Here is a 19,609-nt window from a genome sequence, read left to right as displayed (position 1 = left end):
AATTCTTTTTTTTTAAGGTTTTACTTATTTATTTCAGAGAGAGAGAGAGAGAATGAGCAGTGGGAAAGGGCAGAGGGAGAGGTAGAAGTAGAATTCTTTTTGAGCAGGAGACCTGATGGGGGCTCAGTCCCAAGACCTGGAGATCATGACCTGAGAAGAAGACAGACATTTAACCAACTGAGCCCCAAGAGGAACAACTCTTTTAATGTACTGTTGGATTTGATTAACTAGTATCTTATTGAGAATTTTTGCACCCATGCTCATCAGGAATACTGGCCTATAATTATCCTTTTTAGTGGGGTCTTTGGTTTTGGAATCAAGATAATGCTGGCTTCATAGAATGAGTTTAGACATTTTCTTTTCATTTCTATTTTTTGGAAAAGTTTGTGAAGAGTAGGTATTAACTCTTCTTTAATGTTTAGTAGAATTCCCCTGTGAAGCTATCTGGCCCTGGACTTTTGTTTATTGGAAGATTTTTGACTACTGATCTAATTTCTTTGCTGGTTATGGTCTGTTCAAATATTATATTTCTTCCTGTTTTGGTTTCAGTAGTTTGTATGTTGCTAGGAATGTGTCCATTTCTCCAGGTTGCCCAGTTTGTTGGCATATAATTTTTCATAATATTCTCTTATAATTGTTTCTATTTCTATGTGTTGGCTATGATTTCTCTCATGATTTTATTTATTTGGGTCCTTTCTCTTTTCTTTTTGATAAGTCTGGCTAGGGGTTTATCAATTTTATTAATTCTTTCAAAAAACCAACTCTTAGTTCCATTAATCTGTCCTACTGTGGGTTTTTTGTTTGTTTCTATATCATTTATTTCTGCTCTGATCTTTATTATTTTCCTTCTGCTGACTTTAGGCTTTATTTGCTGTTCCTTTTCTAGCTCCTTTAGTTACAAAGTTAGGTTGTATATTTCAGACTTTTCTTGCTTCTTGAGGTAGGCCTCTATTGCAATAAACTTCCCTCTTAGGACAGCCTTTGTTGCATCCCAAAGGTTTTGGCCTGTTGTACTCTCATTTTCATTTGTTGTGGTCTGATCATATACATGGACAATCCCAATCTTTTTGTACTTGTTAAGGGTTTACTTGTAACCCAGTATGTAGTCTGTTTTGGAGAATGTTCCATGTGCATTCGAGAAAAATGTGTATTCTGCTGCTTTAGGATGAAATGTTCTGAATATATCTGTTGAATCTATCTAGTCCAGTGTGTCACTCAAAGTCATTGTTTCCTTGTTGATTTTCTGCTTAGATAATATGTCTATTGCTGTAAGTGAGGTGTTAAAGTCCCCTACTATTATGGTATTATTATCAATGAATTTCTTTATATTTGTTTTAATTTGATTGATATATTTGTGTGCTCCCAAGTCGGGGGCATAAATATTTACAATTGTTATATCTTCTTGATGGATAGGCCCCTTCATTATGATATGTTGCCCTTCTTCATCTCTTGTTACAGTTTTTGAGTTTAAGTCTAATTTGTCTGATACACATATGGCTGCTCCAGCTTTCTTTTGATGCCCATTAGCATGATAGATGTTCTCCATCTCACTTTCAAACTGAGGATCTATATGAGGAATAAAATGAGTCTCCCATAAGCAGCATATAGATAGATATTGGGTGTTTTTTTTTTTTTTTGAGGAGAAAATACTTCAAGATTTATTATATAAAACCAGCATTATGCAGACACTAAGCCAAAGACATTAAAACTAAAGAAAACTCAGATCACTGTTTCTCATAAACACAAATGTAAACATTCTAAATAAAAGGTTAGCAAATTGAATCAAACAATGTAACAGGAGGATGATACATTGGGGCAGTTTTTCCCAGGAATGCAAAGAAGGTTCAATATTTGAAAATCCGTCTAAGTAATTCATCATATTAACAAAATTTTTAAAAAATTTTAGTGAACGTTTATATACCCATTATTTACATGCTGCAGTTACCAGTTTTCTGTACTTTATCACATATTTGCTCATGTACACATCACTCTCCCCTTCCATCCATCCCTCTTACATTTTTGATGTACTTCAAAGTCAATTACTGATGTCAGTATACTTAACCCCAAATACCACTTAATTGTGTTTTTTAATTTTTAAATTAATTAATTAATTAATTTATTTATTATTTTATATTGGAGTTCAATTTGCCAACATATAGCATAACACCCAGTGCTCATCCCATCAAGTGCCCCCCTCAGTGCCCGTCACCAAGTCACCCCAAGCCCCCACCCACTTCCCCTTACACTACCCTTTGTTCATTTCCCAGAATTAGGCGTCAATCAGGTTTTGTCACGCGCACTGATATTTTAACTATTTTCTCTCCTTTCCCTTTATTCCCTTTCACTAATTTTTATATTCCCCAAATGAAAGAGACCATAAAATGTTTGTCCTTTTCCAATTGACTTATTTCACGCAGCATAATACCTTCCAGTTCCAACCACATCAAGCGGTATTTGTCGTTTCTAATGGCTGAGTAATATTCCACTGTATACATATATCACATCTTCTTTATCCATTCACCTTTCAATGGACACCGGCATTTCACTGCATTTGTATCTTTGGGGTAAATCCCCAGCAGTGCAATTGCTGGGTCTAGGGCAGTTCTGTTTTTAACTCGTTGAAGAACATCCACACAGGTTTCCAGAGTGGCTGCACCAGTTCACATTCCCACCAACAGTGCAAGAGGGTTCCCCTTTCTCCACATCCTCTCCAAAATCTGTTGTTTCCTGTCTTCTTAATTTTCCCCATTCTCACTGATATGAGGTGGCATCTCATTGTGGTTTTGATTTGTATTTCACTGATGGCCAGTGATGCGGAGCATTTTCTCATGTGCTTGTTGGCCATGTCTATGTCTTCCTCTGTGAGATCTCTGTTCATGTCTTTTGCCCATTTCATGATTGGATTGTTTGTTTCTTTGCTGTTGAGTTTAACAGGTTCTTTATAGATCTTGGATACTAGCCCTTTATCTGATAGGTCACTTGCAAATATCATCTCCCATTCTGTAGGTTGTCTTTTAATTTTGTTGACTGTTCCTTTTGCTATGCAAAAGCTTCTTATCTTGAGGAAGTCCCAATAGTTCATTTTTGCTTTTGTTTCTCTTGCCTTCGTGGATGTATCTTGCAAGAAGTTACTCTGGCCAAGTTCAAAAAGGGTGTTGCCTGTGTTCTCCTCTAGGATTTTGATGGCTTCTTGTCTCATATTAGATAGTTCATCCATTTTCAGTTTATCTCTGTGGATGGTGTAAGAGAATGGTCTAGTTTCATTCTTCTGCATGTGGATGTCCAATTTTCCCGGCACCATTTATTGAAGAGACTGTCTTTCTTCCAGTGGATAGTCTTTCCTGCTTTGTAGAATAATAGTTGGCCGTAAAGTTGAGGGCCCACTTCTGGATTCTCTATTCTGTTCCATTGATCTATATCTGTTTTTGTGCCAGGAGCACACTGTCTTGATGACCACAGCTTTGTAGTACAACCTAAAATCTGGCATTGTGATGCCCCCAGCTATGGTTTTCTTTCTTAATATTACCCTGGCTATTCGGGGTCTTTTCTGAACCCACACAAATCTTTAGATGGTTTTTTCCAACTATCTGAAGAAACTCCATGGTATTTTGATAGGGATTGCATTAAACGTGTAAATTGCCCTGGGTAACATTGACATTTCACAATATTAATTCTTCCAATCCATGAGCATGGAATATTTTTCCACCTCTTTGTGTCTTGCTCAATTTCTTTCAGAAGTGTTCTGTAGTTTTTAGGGTATAGATCCTTTACCTCTTTGGTTAGGTTTATTCCTACATATCTTATGGTTTTGGGTGCAATTGTAAATGGGATCGACTCCTTAATTTCTCTTTCTTCAGTCTCATTGTTAGTGTATAGAAATGCCACTGATTTCTGGGCATTGATATTGTATCCTGCCACACTGCCAAATTGCTGTATGAGTCCTAGCAATCTTGGGGTGGAGTCTTTTGGGTTTTCTATGTACAGTATCAGGTCATATGCAAAGAGGGAGAGTTTGACTTCTTCTTTGCCAATTTGAATGCCTTTTATTTCCTTTTGTTGCCTGATTGCTGAGGCTAGGACTTCGAGCATTATGTTGAATAGCAGTGATGAGAGTGACATCCCTGTCTTGTTCCTGATCTTAGGGAAAAGGCTCCCAGTGCTTCCCCATTGAGAATGATATTTGCTGTGGGCTTTTCGTGGATGGTTTTAAGATGCTGAGGAATGTTCCCTCTATCCCTACACTCTGAAGAGTTTTGATCGGGAATGGATGCTGTATTTTGTCAAATGCTTTCTCTGCATCTATTGAGAGGATCATATGGTTCTTGTTTTTTCTCTTGCTGATATGATCTATCACATTGATTGCTTTAAGAGTGTTGAACCAGCCTTGCATCCCGGGGATAAATCCCACTTGGTCATGGTGAATAATCTTCCTAATGTATTGTTGGATCCTATTGGCTAGTATCATGTTGAGAATTTTTGCATCCATGTTCAAGAAGGGTTTTGGTCTATAATTCTCCTGTTTGGTGGGGTCTTTGTCTGGTTTGGAATTAAGGTGATGCTGGCCTCATAGAACAAGTTTGGAAGTATTCCATCTCTTTCTATCTTTCCGAACAGCTTTAGTAGAATAGGTATGGTTTCTTTAAATGTTTGATAGAATTCCCCAGGGAAGCCATCTGGCCCTGGACTTTTGTGTCTTGGAGGTTTTTGATGGATGATTCAATTTCTTCCCTGGTTGTTGGCCTGTTCAGGTTTTCTATTTCTTCCTTTCCCAGTTTTGGTAGTTTGTGGTTTTCCAGAAATGCATCCATTTCTTCTAGATTGCCTAATTTATTGGCGTATAGCTAGCTGCTCATAATCAGTTTTTAAAATCGTTTGTATTTCCTTGCTTTGGGTGGTGATCTCTCCTTTCGCATTCATGATTTTATTAATTTGAGTCTTTTCTCCCTTCTTTTTAATAAGGCTGGCTAATGGTTTATCTATCTTATTAATTATTTCAAGGAACCAACTCCTGGTTTTGTAAGTCTGTTCCACAGTTCTTCTGGTCTCTATTTCATTGAGTTCTGCTCAAATCTTTATTAATTCTCTTGTCCTGCTGGATGTAGGATCTATTTGCTATATTTTCTCCAGCTCCTTTAGGTGCAAGGTTAGCTTTTGTATTTGAGTTCTTTCCAGTTTTTGGATGGATGCTTGTATTGCGATGTATTTCCCCCTCAGGACTGCTTTGCTGTATCCCACAGATTTTGAATGGTTGTGTCTTCATTCTCATTAGTTTCCACGAATCTTCTTAATTCTTCTCTAATTTCCTGGTTGACCCTTTCATCTTTTAGCAGGATGGTCCTTAGCCTCCAATCCAAACAACAAGGATTTCCAAGTTTGAAATCCTTCCAAAGTTCTTCTTGTGATTGAGTTCTAGTTTCAAAGCATTATGGTTTGAAAATATGCAGGGGACGATCCCAATCTTCTGGCATCAGTTAAGGCCTGATTTGTGACCCAGTATGTGGTCTATTCTGCAGAAAGTTCTGTGTGCACTTGAGAAGAATATGTATTCAGTTGCTTTTGGATGTAAAGTTCTGTAAATATCAGTGAAATCCATCTGGTCCAGTGTATCATTTAAAGCTCTTGTCTCTTTGGAGATGCTGTGCTTAGAAGATCTGTCATTTGCAGAAAGTGCCCGGTTGAACTCTCCCAGTATTAGTGTATTATTATCTAAGTATGTCTTAACTTTGGTTATTAATTGATTGATATACTTGGCAGCTCCCACATTAGGGGCATAAGTATTCATGACTGTTAGGTCCTCTTGTTAGATAGATCCTTTAAGTATGATATCGTGTCCCTCTTCATCTCTCACTACAGTCTTTGGGATAAACTTTAATTTATCTGATATGAGGATGGCTACCCCTGCTTTCTTTTGAGGACCGTTTGAATGGTAAATGCTTCTCCAACCTTTTATTTTCAGGCTGTAGGTGTCCTTATGTCTAAAATGAGTCTCTTGTAGACAGCAAATAGATGGGTCTTGCTTTTTTATCCAGTCTGACACCCTGCGCCTTTTGATAGGGGTCATTAAGCCCATTCACGTTCAGAGTTACTATTGAAAGATAGTGTCATCATGATATCTATTCAGTCCCTGTTTTTGTGGATTGTTCCATTGGACTTCTTCTTAAAGGGGAATTTTAAGAGTCCCCCTTAAAATTTCTTGCAGAGCTGGATTGGAGGTCACATATTCTTTCAGTTCCTGCCTATCTTGGAAGCTCTTTATCTCTCCTATTGTGAATGAGGACCTTTCTGGATAAAGCATTCTTGGCTTCATGTTCTTCTCATTTAGGTCCTGAATATATCCTGCCAGCCTTGTGTGGCCTGCCAGGTCTCTGTGGAGAGGTCTGCTGTTAATCTGATATTTCTTCCCATATAAGTTAGGGATTTCTTGTCTCTTGCTGTTTTAAGGATCTTCTCTTTATCTTTTGAATTTGGAAGCTTCACTATTAAATGTCGAGGTGTTGAGCGGTTTTTATTGATTGGGGGGGGGGGAATCTCTCTATTTCCTGGATCTGCATGCCCGTTTCCCTTCCCAGATTAGGAAAGTTTTCAGCTATGATTTATTCAAATGTATATTCTGGACTTCTGTCCCTTTTGGCGCCCTTGGGAACCCCAATTAAATGTAGATTTTTCTTCCTGGGGCTGTCACTTATTTCCCTTAACCTATCCTCATGATCTTTTAATTGTCTCTTTTTTCCTCAGTTTTCCTCTTTGCCATCAACTTGTCTTTTTTGTCACTCACTCGTTCTTCTACCTTGTTAACCCTCGTCGGTTAGGACCTCCTGTTTGGATTGCATCTCATTTAATTGATTTTTAATTTCAGCCTGATTGATCTAATTTCTGCAGTTATGAAGTCTCTTGAGTCCTTTATGCTTTTTTCTAGAGCCACCAGTAGCTTTATAACTGTGCTTCTGAATTGGCTTTGTGACCTTGAATTATAATCCAGATTTAGTAACTCTGTGGAAGAGAGGACTGTTTCTGATTCTTTCTTTTGAGGTGAGTTTTTCCTTCTAGTCATTTTGCTCAGTGCAGAGTGGCCAAAGACAAGTTGTATTGGGAAAGGAGAAAAAGAGAGAAGAGAAAGAAGAAAAGAAAAAGAAAACGAAGAAGGAAAAAAAGAGAAGAGAAAAAAGAAGAAAAAAAAGCAGGGGCAAGCAAACAGAAAACAAAAAACAAGGGGCAGTATCCTCTGATTCTATATACTGTAAATCCCTCAACTTCTCCTGGAACTTTCCAGCGCTGCTTGGTCAATAATTTTTTCCCCTGTCCATCTAGCTGGTCTTCTGGCGGGGGGGGGGGGGGGGGGGAAGGGGCCTGCTGTGTTGATTCTCAGTTGTGAGCACCTGGGGGAGCTGCTCAACCTCCTGCTTGGTCACGGTGAAAGTTGTTTAACCTGTTTATCCTGTGAGGCCACTGTGAAGCTCAGTGGAGTTGTTTATCCTGTGAGGCCCCAGGAGGAACAACCACAGTGACGGTGGCCAGCTCTCCAGCCCCAGAGTCAGCTCCTGCAGTACCTACCGGATCTCTCAGTCTGCAGGGGCCTGGATGCTCCAGGGCGGGGCGCTGATCTGCAGAGCTCGCGGGCTGTCAGGCAGCAGGAGCGTCCTTGTTGTCCTGTGTCCTCCCGGCCTCTGCCTGCTGGGGGAGAGTGCCCCCAGATCCTGGGGTGTGTCCTCCGGCACCCTGAGCTCTGGGGCCTGCACTGCTGGAATCGGGCTCCCCACTGGGCCATGCAGACCCCTCTGCACAGAGCCGCCTCGAGCTGCTCCCGGGTCCAGCCGGGAGCACGCTGCAGCCCTTTAGGGAGGTGGGCCTCGGGGTGTGGCGCACTCTCCTGGGGTGCAGGTCCTCTGTTAGTGTCGCTGGGAGCCTGAGGGCATCCCCGTCCTCCAGGGATCCTGCTCCAACTCCCTGCAAGTGCCTTTCCCTCCGGGAAGATTGGTGAAGCTCCTGCTTCTCCCGGACAGGGCTTTCCTGTCCTGGGGGCACTCGCCGGGCGGCCTTAGCCCGGCTCCTCGCGGGGCCCCTCCCCCTTGGATGTCTTTTGTTTATTTTTTTTTTCTCCCATCTTCCTACCTTGATAGAAGTGGGAACTCTTCTCACTGTAGCATTCTAGCTGTTCTCTCTTTAAATGTCAAGCCAAATTCGTAGGTTTTCAGGATGATTTGAAAGTTATCTAGGTAATTAGGTGGGGACAGGTGACTTGGGTACCCTACTCTTCCGCCATATTGCTCCGCCTCCGAGAGGTTTGCTGTTAATCTAACATTTCTCCCCATATAAGTTAGGGATCTCTTGTCTCTTGCTTGCTGCTTTAAGGATCTTCTCTTTATCTTTGGAAATTGCAAGTTTCACTATTAAATGTCGAGGTGTTGAACGGTTTTTATTGATTTTAGGGGGGGGAAATCTCTCTATCTCCTGGATCTGAATGTCTGTTTCCCTCCCCAAATTAGGGAAGTTCTCAGCTATGATTTGTTCAAGTATGCTTTTGGTCCTCTGTCCCTTTCAGCCCCCTCTAAAACTCCAATTAAATGTAGATTTTTCCTTCTCAGGCTTTCATTTATTTCCCTTAACCTTTCCTCGTGGTCTTTTAATTGTTTTTCTCTTTTTTCCTCAGCTTCCTTCCTTGCCATCAACTTGTCTTCCATGTCACTCACTCATTCTTCTACCTCATTGACCCTCATCCTTAGGACCTCCAGTTTGGATTGCATCTTATTTAATTGATTTTTAATTTCGGCCTGATTAGATCTAAATTCTGCAGTCATGAAGTCTCTTGATTCCTTTATGCTTTTTTCAAGAGCCTCCAGTAGCTTTATAATTGTGCTTCTGAATTGGCTTTCTGACATTGAATTGTAATCCAAATTCTGTAACTCTATGGGAGAGAGTATTGTTTCTGATTCTTTCTTTTGTCATGAGTTTTTCCTTCTAGTCATTTTGCTCAGTGTAGAGTGCCTAAAAATGAGTTGTACTGGAAAAAGGAAGAAAAAAAAACCACAGGTAGGTATCCTCTGGTTCTATGTAATGTAAATCCCTCGACTTCCCCTTGCCCAGCTAAGAACTTGCTCTTCCCCTGTCCTTACAGCTGGTCTTCTGGGGGAGGGGTCTGCTGTGCTGATTCTCAGGTGTGTGCACAGCTCACAGTGGGGGCTCTTTATCCTGTGGGGCCCCTGTTCCCTGGTGGGAATCCCTGGGATGGATCCCAGGCACAGGGTGACACCAGGAGGAACAACAACACTGGCGGCGTCTAGCCTTCCAGCTCCAGAGTTAGCTCCTGCAGTAACTACTGCAGTTTCCCACACTGGCCTGGATGCTCCCAGGGTTGGGGGGTGCTTATCTGCCCAGCTTGGGGGCACCCTGCGGCTGGAGAATCCTTGCTCTCCTGTGCCCTCCCCACCTCTGCCTTTCCCCAGGGGGAGTGCAGCATCCTGGGCTGTGTCCCCTGGCGCCCTGGGATCTGGGGCCTGTGCTGCTGGAATTGCACTCCTGGGGCCACGGCTCCCAAAGGCAGCAGGGCACAGACCCTCCATCCAGAGCTGCCACCTGAGCTTCCTCTGAGGCCCCGCCAGGTGTGCGTTCCAGCTCTTTACTGAGCTCGGCCCACAGTCTGTGTGGTGCGCTCTCCTCTCGGGGCACTTCCTCTGTTAGTGACCCGGGGAACCTGGAGGATCCACTGCCCCTCCTGTGGTTCTGCCCGGTTTCCCTGTAAGTGCCTTTTCATCCAGGAAGAATCTGATGCAGATCTTTAAAGTCCTGCTCCTTCAGGACTGGGTTTTTCCAGTCCTGGAGGCTTTCACCGTCCAGCCGTAGCCCAGCTCCTCACAGGTCCCCTCCCCCACTTGATTCTTTTTAATTTTTTTCCACCTTCCTACCTTGTTAGAAGTGCAAACTCTTCTCTCTGTAGCATTCCAGCTATTCTCTCTTTAAATTTCAGGTTGAGGGGCAACTGGGTGGCTCAATGGTTGAGCATCTGCCTTTGGCTCAGGTTGTGATCCTGGGGTCCCAGTGTCGAGTCCCGCATCCGGCTCCCTGCAGGGAGCCTGCTTCTCCCTCTGTCTATATCTCTGCCTCTCTCTGTGTGTCTCTCATGAATAAATAAAATCTTAAAAAAAATCTCAGGTTGAATTCGTAGGTTTTCAGGATGATTTGAAAGTTATGTACGTAAGTTGGTGGGGACAGGTGACTTGGGGACCCTACTCCTCCGCCATCTTGCCCCGCCCCCTCATGCACAGTAGATAAATGACTGTTTCACAAGTCTACCAGAACCCACTTTCTTGACCTAATTTCCAGTACCATACTTTCTGTCTCTATGATTATGAGTACTCTAGATATGTAAGTGGAGTTCTACAACATTTGCCTTTTTGTGAAGCTTATTGTGCCTCACATAATGTACCCAAGGTTCATCTACGTTTACCATGTATTAGAATTTCCTTCCTTTTTTCCCCAAAGATTTTATTTTTAAGTGATTTCTACACTGAACATGGGGTTCAAACTTATAAACCTGACATCAAGAGTTGCATGCTGGGATCCCTGGGTGGCGCAGCGGTTTGGCGCCTGCCTTTGGCCCAGGGCGCGATCCTGGAGACCCGGGATCGAATCCCACGTCGGGCTCCCGGTGCATGGAGCCTGCTTCTCCCTCTGCCTGTGTCTCTGCCTCTCTCTCTCTCACTGCGTGCCTATCATTAAAAAAAAAAAAAAAAAAAAAAAGAGTTGCATGCTCTTCTGAGCCAGCCAGACAACCCACAATTTCCTTTCTTTTTAAAGCTGAATAACATTCTATTATATTTATATACCATTTAGGTTTATTCATTCATATATCAATAAATATGTGAGTTGCCTTCATCTTTTAAGTTTTGTGAATGCTGCTACTATGAATGTGGGTGTACAAATATTTCTTCAAGGCACTGATTTTGATTCTTTTGTGTATATACCTGAAAGTGGAATTGCTGAATCAATAAAAATTTTACTTTAATTTGTTGAGAAACAACTGTTCTGATTTTCATCCCAGCCACACCATTTTACATTCCCACCAACAGTGCACAAGGATTCCAATTTTTCCACATCTCTGGTACCACTTATTGTTACCATTTCTTATAGGTATCCTATTGGATGTGAAGTGACATCTCATTGTAGTTAACAAATTTTTAAGGCAGTGACTAGAGAGAAGTAAATCATTTTTAATATTCACACTCTTAAAAAATATTACTGTATAATACTATAAAATTTCCTTTAAACATTGCTTAGCCTGAAGTTCTAATATATATTTTACTTGCTTATATGTATAGTCTGAAATTTTTATTTTTGTTGATGATTCCAAAGAATACGGTTTTAACATTTAACATTTTATTTTGATAAAATATGCAAAACAGAAAATTTTAATCATATTTAAGTGTACAATTCAGTGGGCATTAAGTTCATTCATATCATTGTACAACAATCACTGTATATAGTCTAGAAAATTACTATCATCCCAGACAGAAACACTGTATTCATTAAACAATAATTCCCCATTCCTTCTTCTTTTCCCCCTAATAACTTCTATGTTCCTTTCTGTCTCTATGAGTTTGCATGTTCTAAATATCTCATATACATGGAATCATACAGTATTTGTCTTTTTATGTTTGATTTATTCCATTTAGTATAACATTTTTGACTTTCATCTATGTTGTAGCATGTATCAGATTTTCATTCCTTTTAAGGCTGAATAATCCATTGTATGCATATACCAGATTTTCTTTGCTCATTTATGTGTTGGTGAATATTTGGATTCTTTCCACCTTTTGTCTATTGTGAATAAAGCTGCTATTAACTTGGGTGTACAATTCAATTTGAGCCCCTTATAATTCTTTTGGGTATATATCTAGGAGTGGAGTGCAGGATTATAAAATAATTCTATATTTACTGAGGAACCACCTAACTGTCTTCCACAGCTCCTGTACCATTTCTCATTCCTACCAACAATATACAAGGATTCCAATTTCTCTACATCCTTGACAATAATTTTTCTTTTCCATTTTTTGTTTTATTTTATTTATTATTTATTATTTGTTTTTAAAGTAGGTTCCATGCCTAGCATGGAACCCAGTGCAGGGCTTGATTTCATGACTGTGAGATCAAGATCTGAACTGAGATGAAGAGTCAGACGCTTAACCAACTGAGCCAATCAGGCACGCCTTTGTTTTCTTTTTTTTTTTTTAATTTTTATTTATTTATGATAGTCACACAGAGAGAGAGAGAGAGAGAGGCAGAGACACAGGCAGAGGGAGAAGCAGGCTCCATGCACCTGGAGCCCGACATGGGATTTGATCCCGGGTCTCCAGGATCGCGCCCTGGGCCAAAGGCAGGCGCCAAACCGCTGCGCCACCCAGGGATCCCCTTTGTTTTCTTTTAATAAGGCCCATCCTGATGGATATAAAGTCATATCTCACTGTGGCCTCAATTTGCATTTTTCTAAAGTTAAGTGATATTGAACATCTTTCCATGTGCTTATTTGCTAGATCTTCTTCAGAAAAATGCCATTTCAAGTTCTTTGTTCATTTTATAATCAGGTTATGTTGTTGCATTTTAGAAGTTCTCTATATATTCTAGATATGAATCCCTTATCAGATATATAACTTGCAGGGATGCCTGGGTGGCTCAGTTGGTTGTGCATCTGCCTTCAGCTCAGGGTGTGATCCTGGATCTGGGGATGGAGTCCCACATTGGGCTCCCTGTGAGGAGCCTGCTTCTCCCTCTGCCTATGTCTCCTCTTTCTGCATCTCCCATGAATAGATACATAAATCTTTAAAAAAAGATATATAACTTGCAAATATTTTGTCCATTCTGTGAGTTGCCCTTTCACTCTTTTGATTATTTCATATAATGTACAAAAATTTAAAATTTTGAAGTCCAAAATTTCTTTTCCTGTTTTCTTTTGTTGTCTGTGCTTTTGGTATCATATCCAAAAAAATCATTGCCAAGTTTAATGTCCTAAGATTTCACCCTATGTTGTCTTCTAAGAGTTTTGTAGTTTTAGATCTTAGATTTAGGTCTTCAATCTATTTTGAGTTAATTTTTGTGGTGTAAGTTAAGGGTCTGACTTCATTCTTTTGCCCATCATTTTCTCTGTACCATTTGTTAACTTTCCTTTACCTATTAAATGGTTTTGTTTCCCCTGTCAAAAATAGCTTGACTGGCATACATAACTGGGTGGCTCAGTTGCTTAAGTGTCTGCCTTCAGCTCAGGATCCTGGGATCAAGACTGGTGTGAGTCTCCCTGCTTGGTGGGGAGTCTACTTTTCCCTCTCCTTTTGCCCCTCTGCTCATGCTCCCTCTCTCTCAAATAACTAAATAAATACAATTTTTAAAAAAATACTAAAAAATAACTTGACCATAAGTTGAGGATTTATTTCTGGGCTCTTAGTGCTATTCTCATCCTTATGCCAGTACCACAGTGTTGTAATTACCAGAGGTTTGTAGTAATTTTTAAATTAGAATGTGTAAGCCCTCCAACTTTTTATCTTCTTTTTCAATATCATTTCGGCTACTTTGAGATTCCATATGAATTTTAGGATGTGTTTTTCATTTCTGAAAAAATATGCTGTTGGGATTTTGATAGTTAGCATTGAATCTGTCATTTTGGGTAGTAGTGTCATCTTAATAGTATTAGGTCTTCCAGTCCATGAACACATGCCTTTACACTTATCTTTGTCTTTAATTTCTTTCAGCAATGTTTTGTAGTTTTCAGAGTACAACTCTTTTGCCTCCTTGGCTAAATTTATTCCAAATGTTTTGTCTATTTATTTTCTGATGCTGTGCAAGCGGAATTGTTTTTTTTTCTTTTTTTTTCTTTTTTTGATTTTTCATTGTTCTAGTGTATATAAGTGCAATTGAGTTTTAGATCTTAATTTGGATTTGGCAACTTTTGTGAATTAGTTTATTAGCAACTTTCCTGATTTAGTTGTGTGTGTGTGTGTGTGTGTGTGTGCGCGTGCGTGCTCACGCATGTGTAATCTTTGGAGTTTTCTACATGTAAAATCATATCATCTGGAAACAAAGATAATTTTACTTCTTCCAATCCAATTTGGATGCCTTTTAAAAGTTCTTTCCTTGCCTAAGTGCTCTATATAGAAGTTCCAGTACTATGTATGTTCAAAAAAGTGGTGAGAGGAGCCACCTTTGTCTTGTTCCTGATCCTGGGGGATTTAAAAAAATGTTGTATTTAGGGATCCCTGGGTGGCTCAGCGGTTTGGCCCCTGCCTTTGGCCCAGGGTGCGATCCTGGAGACCCAGGATCGAATCCCACATCCGGCTCCCGGTGCATGGAGCCTGCTTCTCCCTCTGCCTGTGTCTCTGCCTCTCTCTCTCTCTCTCTCTCTCTCTGTGACTATCATAAATAAATAAAAATTTTTTTAAAATGTTTTATTTATTTATTCATGAGAGACACACAGAGAGAGGCAGAGACACAGGCAGACGGAGAAGCAGGTTCCCCGCGGGGAGCCTGATGCCAGACTCAATCCCAGGACCCTGGGATCACAGCATAAGCCAAAAGCAGATGCTCAACCACGAGCCACCCAGGCATCCAGCGGAGGGTAGGGAGGGAGGATTAAAAAAATATTTAACCATTGAGAATGATATTATTTGTGGAGTTTTCATTTATGCCTTTTATCACATTGAGAAAGATGCTTATGATTCATAGGGGGTTTAATGTTTCTATCATGAAAGTTCATTGAATTTTTTTCAAATGTATTGTGCTTGCTTTGGTAGCACATATATCAAGTATTTTGCACCATTTGAGATGATCATGTGTTCCCCTCCTCATTCTATTAATGTACTTATCACATTGATCAACTTTCATATATTGAATCATCCATGCAATCCAGGAATAAAACCCGTTTTGTCATGCTGTATAATCTCTTTAATATAGTGTTGGATTTGGTTTGTTAATATTTGTTGAAGATTTTTGCATCTATATTCATAGGGAATATTGGTTTGTTGTTTATTTTTTCTTATGGTATCTTTGTCTGGCTTTTGTATCAGGACAAATTGGCCACATAGGATGAGTTAAGAAGGGTTCCCTCTTCTTTATGTTTCTGGGAAGAGTTTGAGAAGGACTGGTGTTAATTCTTTTAAAAATATTTGGTCCTGGGCTTTTCATTGTTGGTAAATTTTTGATGACTAATTCAAACTCCTTACTAGTTATAGGTATATTTAGGTTTTCTATTTGTCCATGAGTCAGTTTTGGTAGATTTTCTATTTCTAGGAATTTGTCTATTTTTTCTAAGTTATTTAATTTGTGGTGTAGAACATCATTGTTTCCTCAGTCATTCTAGCTTAAGGTCTGTCGATTTTGTTAATCTTTTAAAAAAACCAACTATTGTGTGTTTTTAAAAATTATCTCTATTGCTATCCTAATCTCTGTTTAATATCTATTATTTCCTTCCCTCTTCTAGCTTTGGGTTTCATTTGTTCTCCTTTTTTGTGTGTGTGGTCCCTTAACATGTAATACTAATTTATTGATTTGAGACCTGTCTTCCTTTCTAATATATGCATATACAACTATAATTGTTTTAAAATTCCAGCATAGTTAATATGCAGTGTTATATTACTTTCAAGTATACAACATAGTGATTCAGCAATTCTATACATTACTCAGTGCTCATTGAAATGACTGCAATCTTAATCCCCTTCACCTATTTCACCTATTGTCCTACCCACTTCCCCTCTACCAACCATCAGTTTGTTCTCTATAGTTAAGAGTCAGCTCTTTAGTTTGTCTTTTTTTTTAATTGATGATTTGTTTTGTTTCTTAAATTCCATATATGAGTGAAATCATATGGTATTTTTTTCTGACTAACTTGTTTTGCTTAGCATTATACTCTAGCTCCATCCATCTTATTGCAAATTGCACGATTTTATCCTTTTTGTGGCTGAGTAATACTCCATATATATATATATATATATATATATATATATATATATATATGGTATGTATTTCACATCTTCTTTATCCATTCATCTACCAGTACACATTTGGGTTGCCTCCATTCTTTGGCTCTTGTAAATAATGCTGCAATAAATATAGGGGTGCGTATATCTTTTCAAATTAGTGTTTTTATATTTTTGTATTCTTTGGATAAATACCCACAGTGTGCTTACTGGATCATAGAGTAGTTCTATTTTTAATTTTTTTGAGGACTTCCATACTGTTTTCCACAGTGGCTGCACCAGTTATCAGTCCCACAGTTTCTGGGGGTTCCTTTTTCTCTGTATCCAAACCGATACTTGATGTTTCTTGTGTTGTTGATTTTAGCCATTCTGGCATATGTGATGTAGTATCTCACTGTGGTTTTGATTTGCATTTCCCTGATGATGAATGTTGTTGAGCCTCTTCTAATGTTGGCCATCTGGATGTCTTCTTTGGAAAAATGTCCATTCATGTCCTCTGCCCATTTTAAAATAAGATTATTTGTTTTGGACGGTGTTGAGTTTGATAAGTTCTTTATATATTTTGGATACTAACTCTTTATCAATACGTCATTTGCAAATATTTCCTCCCACTTAAGAGGTTGTCTTTTAGTTTTGTTGATTTTTTTTTCTCTACCGTGGAGGAGATTTTATTTTGATGTAGTCCCAATCGTTTATTTTTGCTTTTATTTCTCTTGCCTTGGGAAACATATCTAGAAAATTGTTGCTATGGAAGATGTCAGAGAAAATATTGCTTGTTCTCTATTCTAAAATTTTTATGGTTTCAGTCTCACATTTAGGTACTTAATGCATTCTGAGTTTATTTTTGTGTTTGATGTAAAAAAGTGGTACAGTTTCATTTTTTTGCATATAACTGTCCAGTTTTTTCAACAGTGTTTGTTGAAGAGACTCCTTTTTTTCATTGCATATTTTTATCTCCTTTGTCAAAGATTAATTGACCATATGATTAAGGATTTGTTTCTAAGTTCTCTATTTCATTTTATCAATCTATGTGTTAATGTTTGTGCCAGTACATTTTTGTGTTTTGATTACTATAGCTTTGTAGTATAGTATAACTTGAAATCTGGGATTGTGATATCTCCAATTTTCTTCTTCTTCTACTTCAAGATTTCTTTGGCTCTGGTTCCATGCAGATTTTAGGATTATTTGTTCTGGTTCTGTGAAAAATGCTAATGTATTTTGATAGGGCTTTCATTAAATCCATAGACTGCATTAGGTAGTATGGCATAGTAACAATATTTTTCCTTCCAACCCATAAGTGTGAACTATCTTTCTAAATGTTTGTATTACCTTTAATTTCCTTCATCAATGTTTTACACTATTCAGAATACAGAGGGGTCTTTTTTGCTTCTTTTGTGTTACAAGTTTTTATTTAAATTCTAATTAGTTAACATATAGTGTGGCATTAGAGTCAGGAGTAGAATTTAGTGTTTCATCATTGACATATAATACCGAATGCATATCAGAACAAGTGCCCACCTTACTACCCATCAATCCTTTAGCCCATCTACCTGACCACCTCCCTTCCAGCAACCCTGTGTTTTTCTATTGTTAAGAGACTTTTTAAATTATTTTCCTCCCTCTCTACTTTTTCTTTTTCCTATGTTCCTCTGTTTTGTTTCTCAAATTCCACATGAGTGAAATAATGTGATAATTGTCTTTCTCTGACTGATTTATTTGCTTAGCATAATACCCTCTAGCTCCATCCATATTATTACAAGTGGCAAGATTTCATTCTTTTTGATGGCTGAGTAATATTCCATTGTATATACATCCTACAATTCCATTGTCTCTTCAACATTGATGTACATTTGGGCTCTTTCCATAATTTTGCTATTGTTGATAATGCTGCTATAAAACATTGGAGTGCATGTGTCCCTTCAAATCAGTATTTTTGTATACTTTGGGTAAATACCTCATAGTGCAGTTGCTGGGTCATATGGTTGTTCTATTTTTAACTTTTTAAGGAACCTCCATACTGTGTTCTGGAGTGGCTGCACCAGTCTGCATTCCCACCAACAATGTGAGAAGGTTACCCTTTCTCCACATCCCTGCCAAACCTATTATTTTCTGTGTTGTTAATTTTAGCTACTCTGACAGGTAAAATGAAAATGAAAATGCAACAGTCCAAAACCTGTGGCATGCAGTGAAAGTGGTCATAAGGAAGTATATAGCCATACCGGCCTACCTAAATAAGCAAGAAAAGTCTCAAACACACAATCTAACCTTACACCCCAAAAAAGACAAGTAAAGCCTAAGGTCAGCAGAAGGGAAATAATAAAGATCAGAGCAGAAATAAATGATATAGAAACAAACAAAAAACCCACAGTAGGACAGATGAAAGGAACTAAGAGTTGGTTCTTTGAAAGAATTAATAAAATTGATAAACCCCTAGCCAGACTTATCAAAAAGAAAAGAGAAAGGACCCAAATAAATAAAATCATGAAAGAGAGAGGAGAAATCATAGCCAACACATAGAAACAATTAAAGAGAATATTATGAAAAATTTTATGGTAACAAACTGGGGAACCTGGAAGAGATGGACACATTCCTAGCAACATACAAACTATTGAAACTGAAACAGGAAGAAATAGAAAATTTGGACAGACCCATAATCAGCAAAAAAATTCAATCAATAGTAAAAAATCTCCCAAAGAATAAAAGTCTAGGCTTCTCAGGGAACTTCTATCAGACATTTAAAGAAGAGTTAATACCTACTCTTCACAAACTGTTCCAAAAAATCAAAATGGAAGAAAAACTTCCAATCTCATTCCATAAGGCTAGCAATACCTTGATCTCCAAAACCAAAGACCCCACAAAAAAAGAGAATTATAGGCCAATATCTCTGATGAACATGGATGCAAAAATTCTCAACAAAATACTAGCATACCTCAGCCACAGCAACTTTTGCTAGACATGACTTCAAAGGCAAAGGAAACAAAAGAAAAACTGAATTATTGAGACTTTGTCAAGATGAAAATCTTTTGCACACCAAAGGAAACAGTTGACAAAACTAAAATGCAACCTACAGAATGGGAGAAGATATTTGCAAATGGCTTATCAGATAATAGGCTGGTATCCAAAATCTGTAAAGAACTCATCAAACTCAATCCCTGAAAAACAAATAATCCAGTCAAGAAATGGGCAGAAGACATGAACAGACATTTCTCCAAGAAAGACTTATACATGGCCAACAAGCACACGAGAAAATGCTCCACATCACTTGGCATCAGGGAAATACAAATCAAAACCACAATGAGATACCACATCACATCAGTCAGATGGCTAAAATTAACAACTCAGGAAACAACAGATGTTGGTGAGGATGCAGAAAAAGGGAGACCCCCTTGCACCATTGATGGGAATGTAAGCTCCACTTTGGAAAACAGTACAGCAGTTCCTTAAAAAGTTGAAAATAGAGCTACCCTATGACCCAGCAATTGCACTACTGGGTATTCATCTAAAGGATACAAACATAGCGATTCAAAGAGGCACGTGTATCCTAATGTTCATAGCAGCAATGTCCACAATAGCCAAAATATGGAAAAAGCCCAGATGTTCATTGACAGATGAATGGATAAAGAAGAAGTGATACAATAAATAAATAAATAAATTTA

Source organism: Canis aureus, chromosome 1, assembly GCF_053574225.1.
Source record: "Canis aureus isolate CA01 chromosome 1, VMU_Caureus_v.1.0, whole genome shotgun sequence".
Classification (NCBI taxonomy): Eukaryota; Metazoa; Chordata; class Mammalia; order Carnivora; family Canidae; genus Canis; species Canis aureus.
This window is presented reverse-complemented; position numbering follows the sequence as displayed.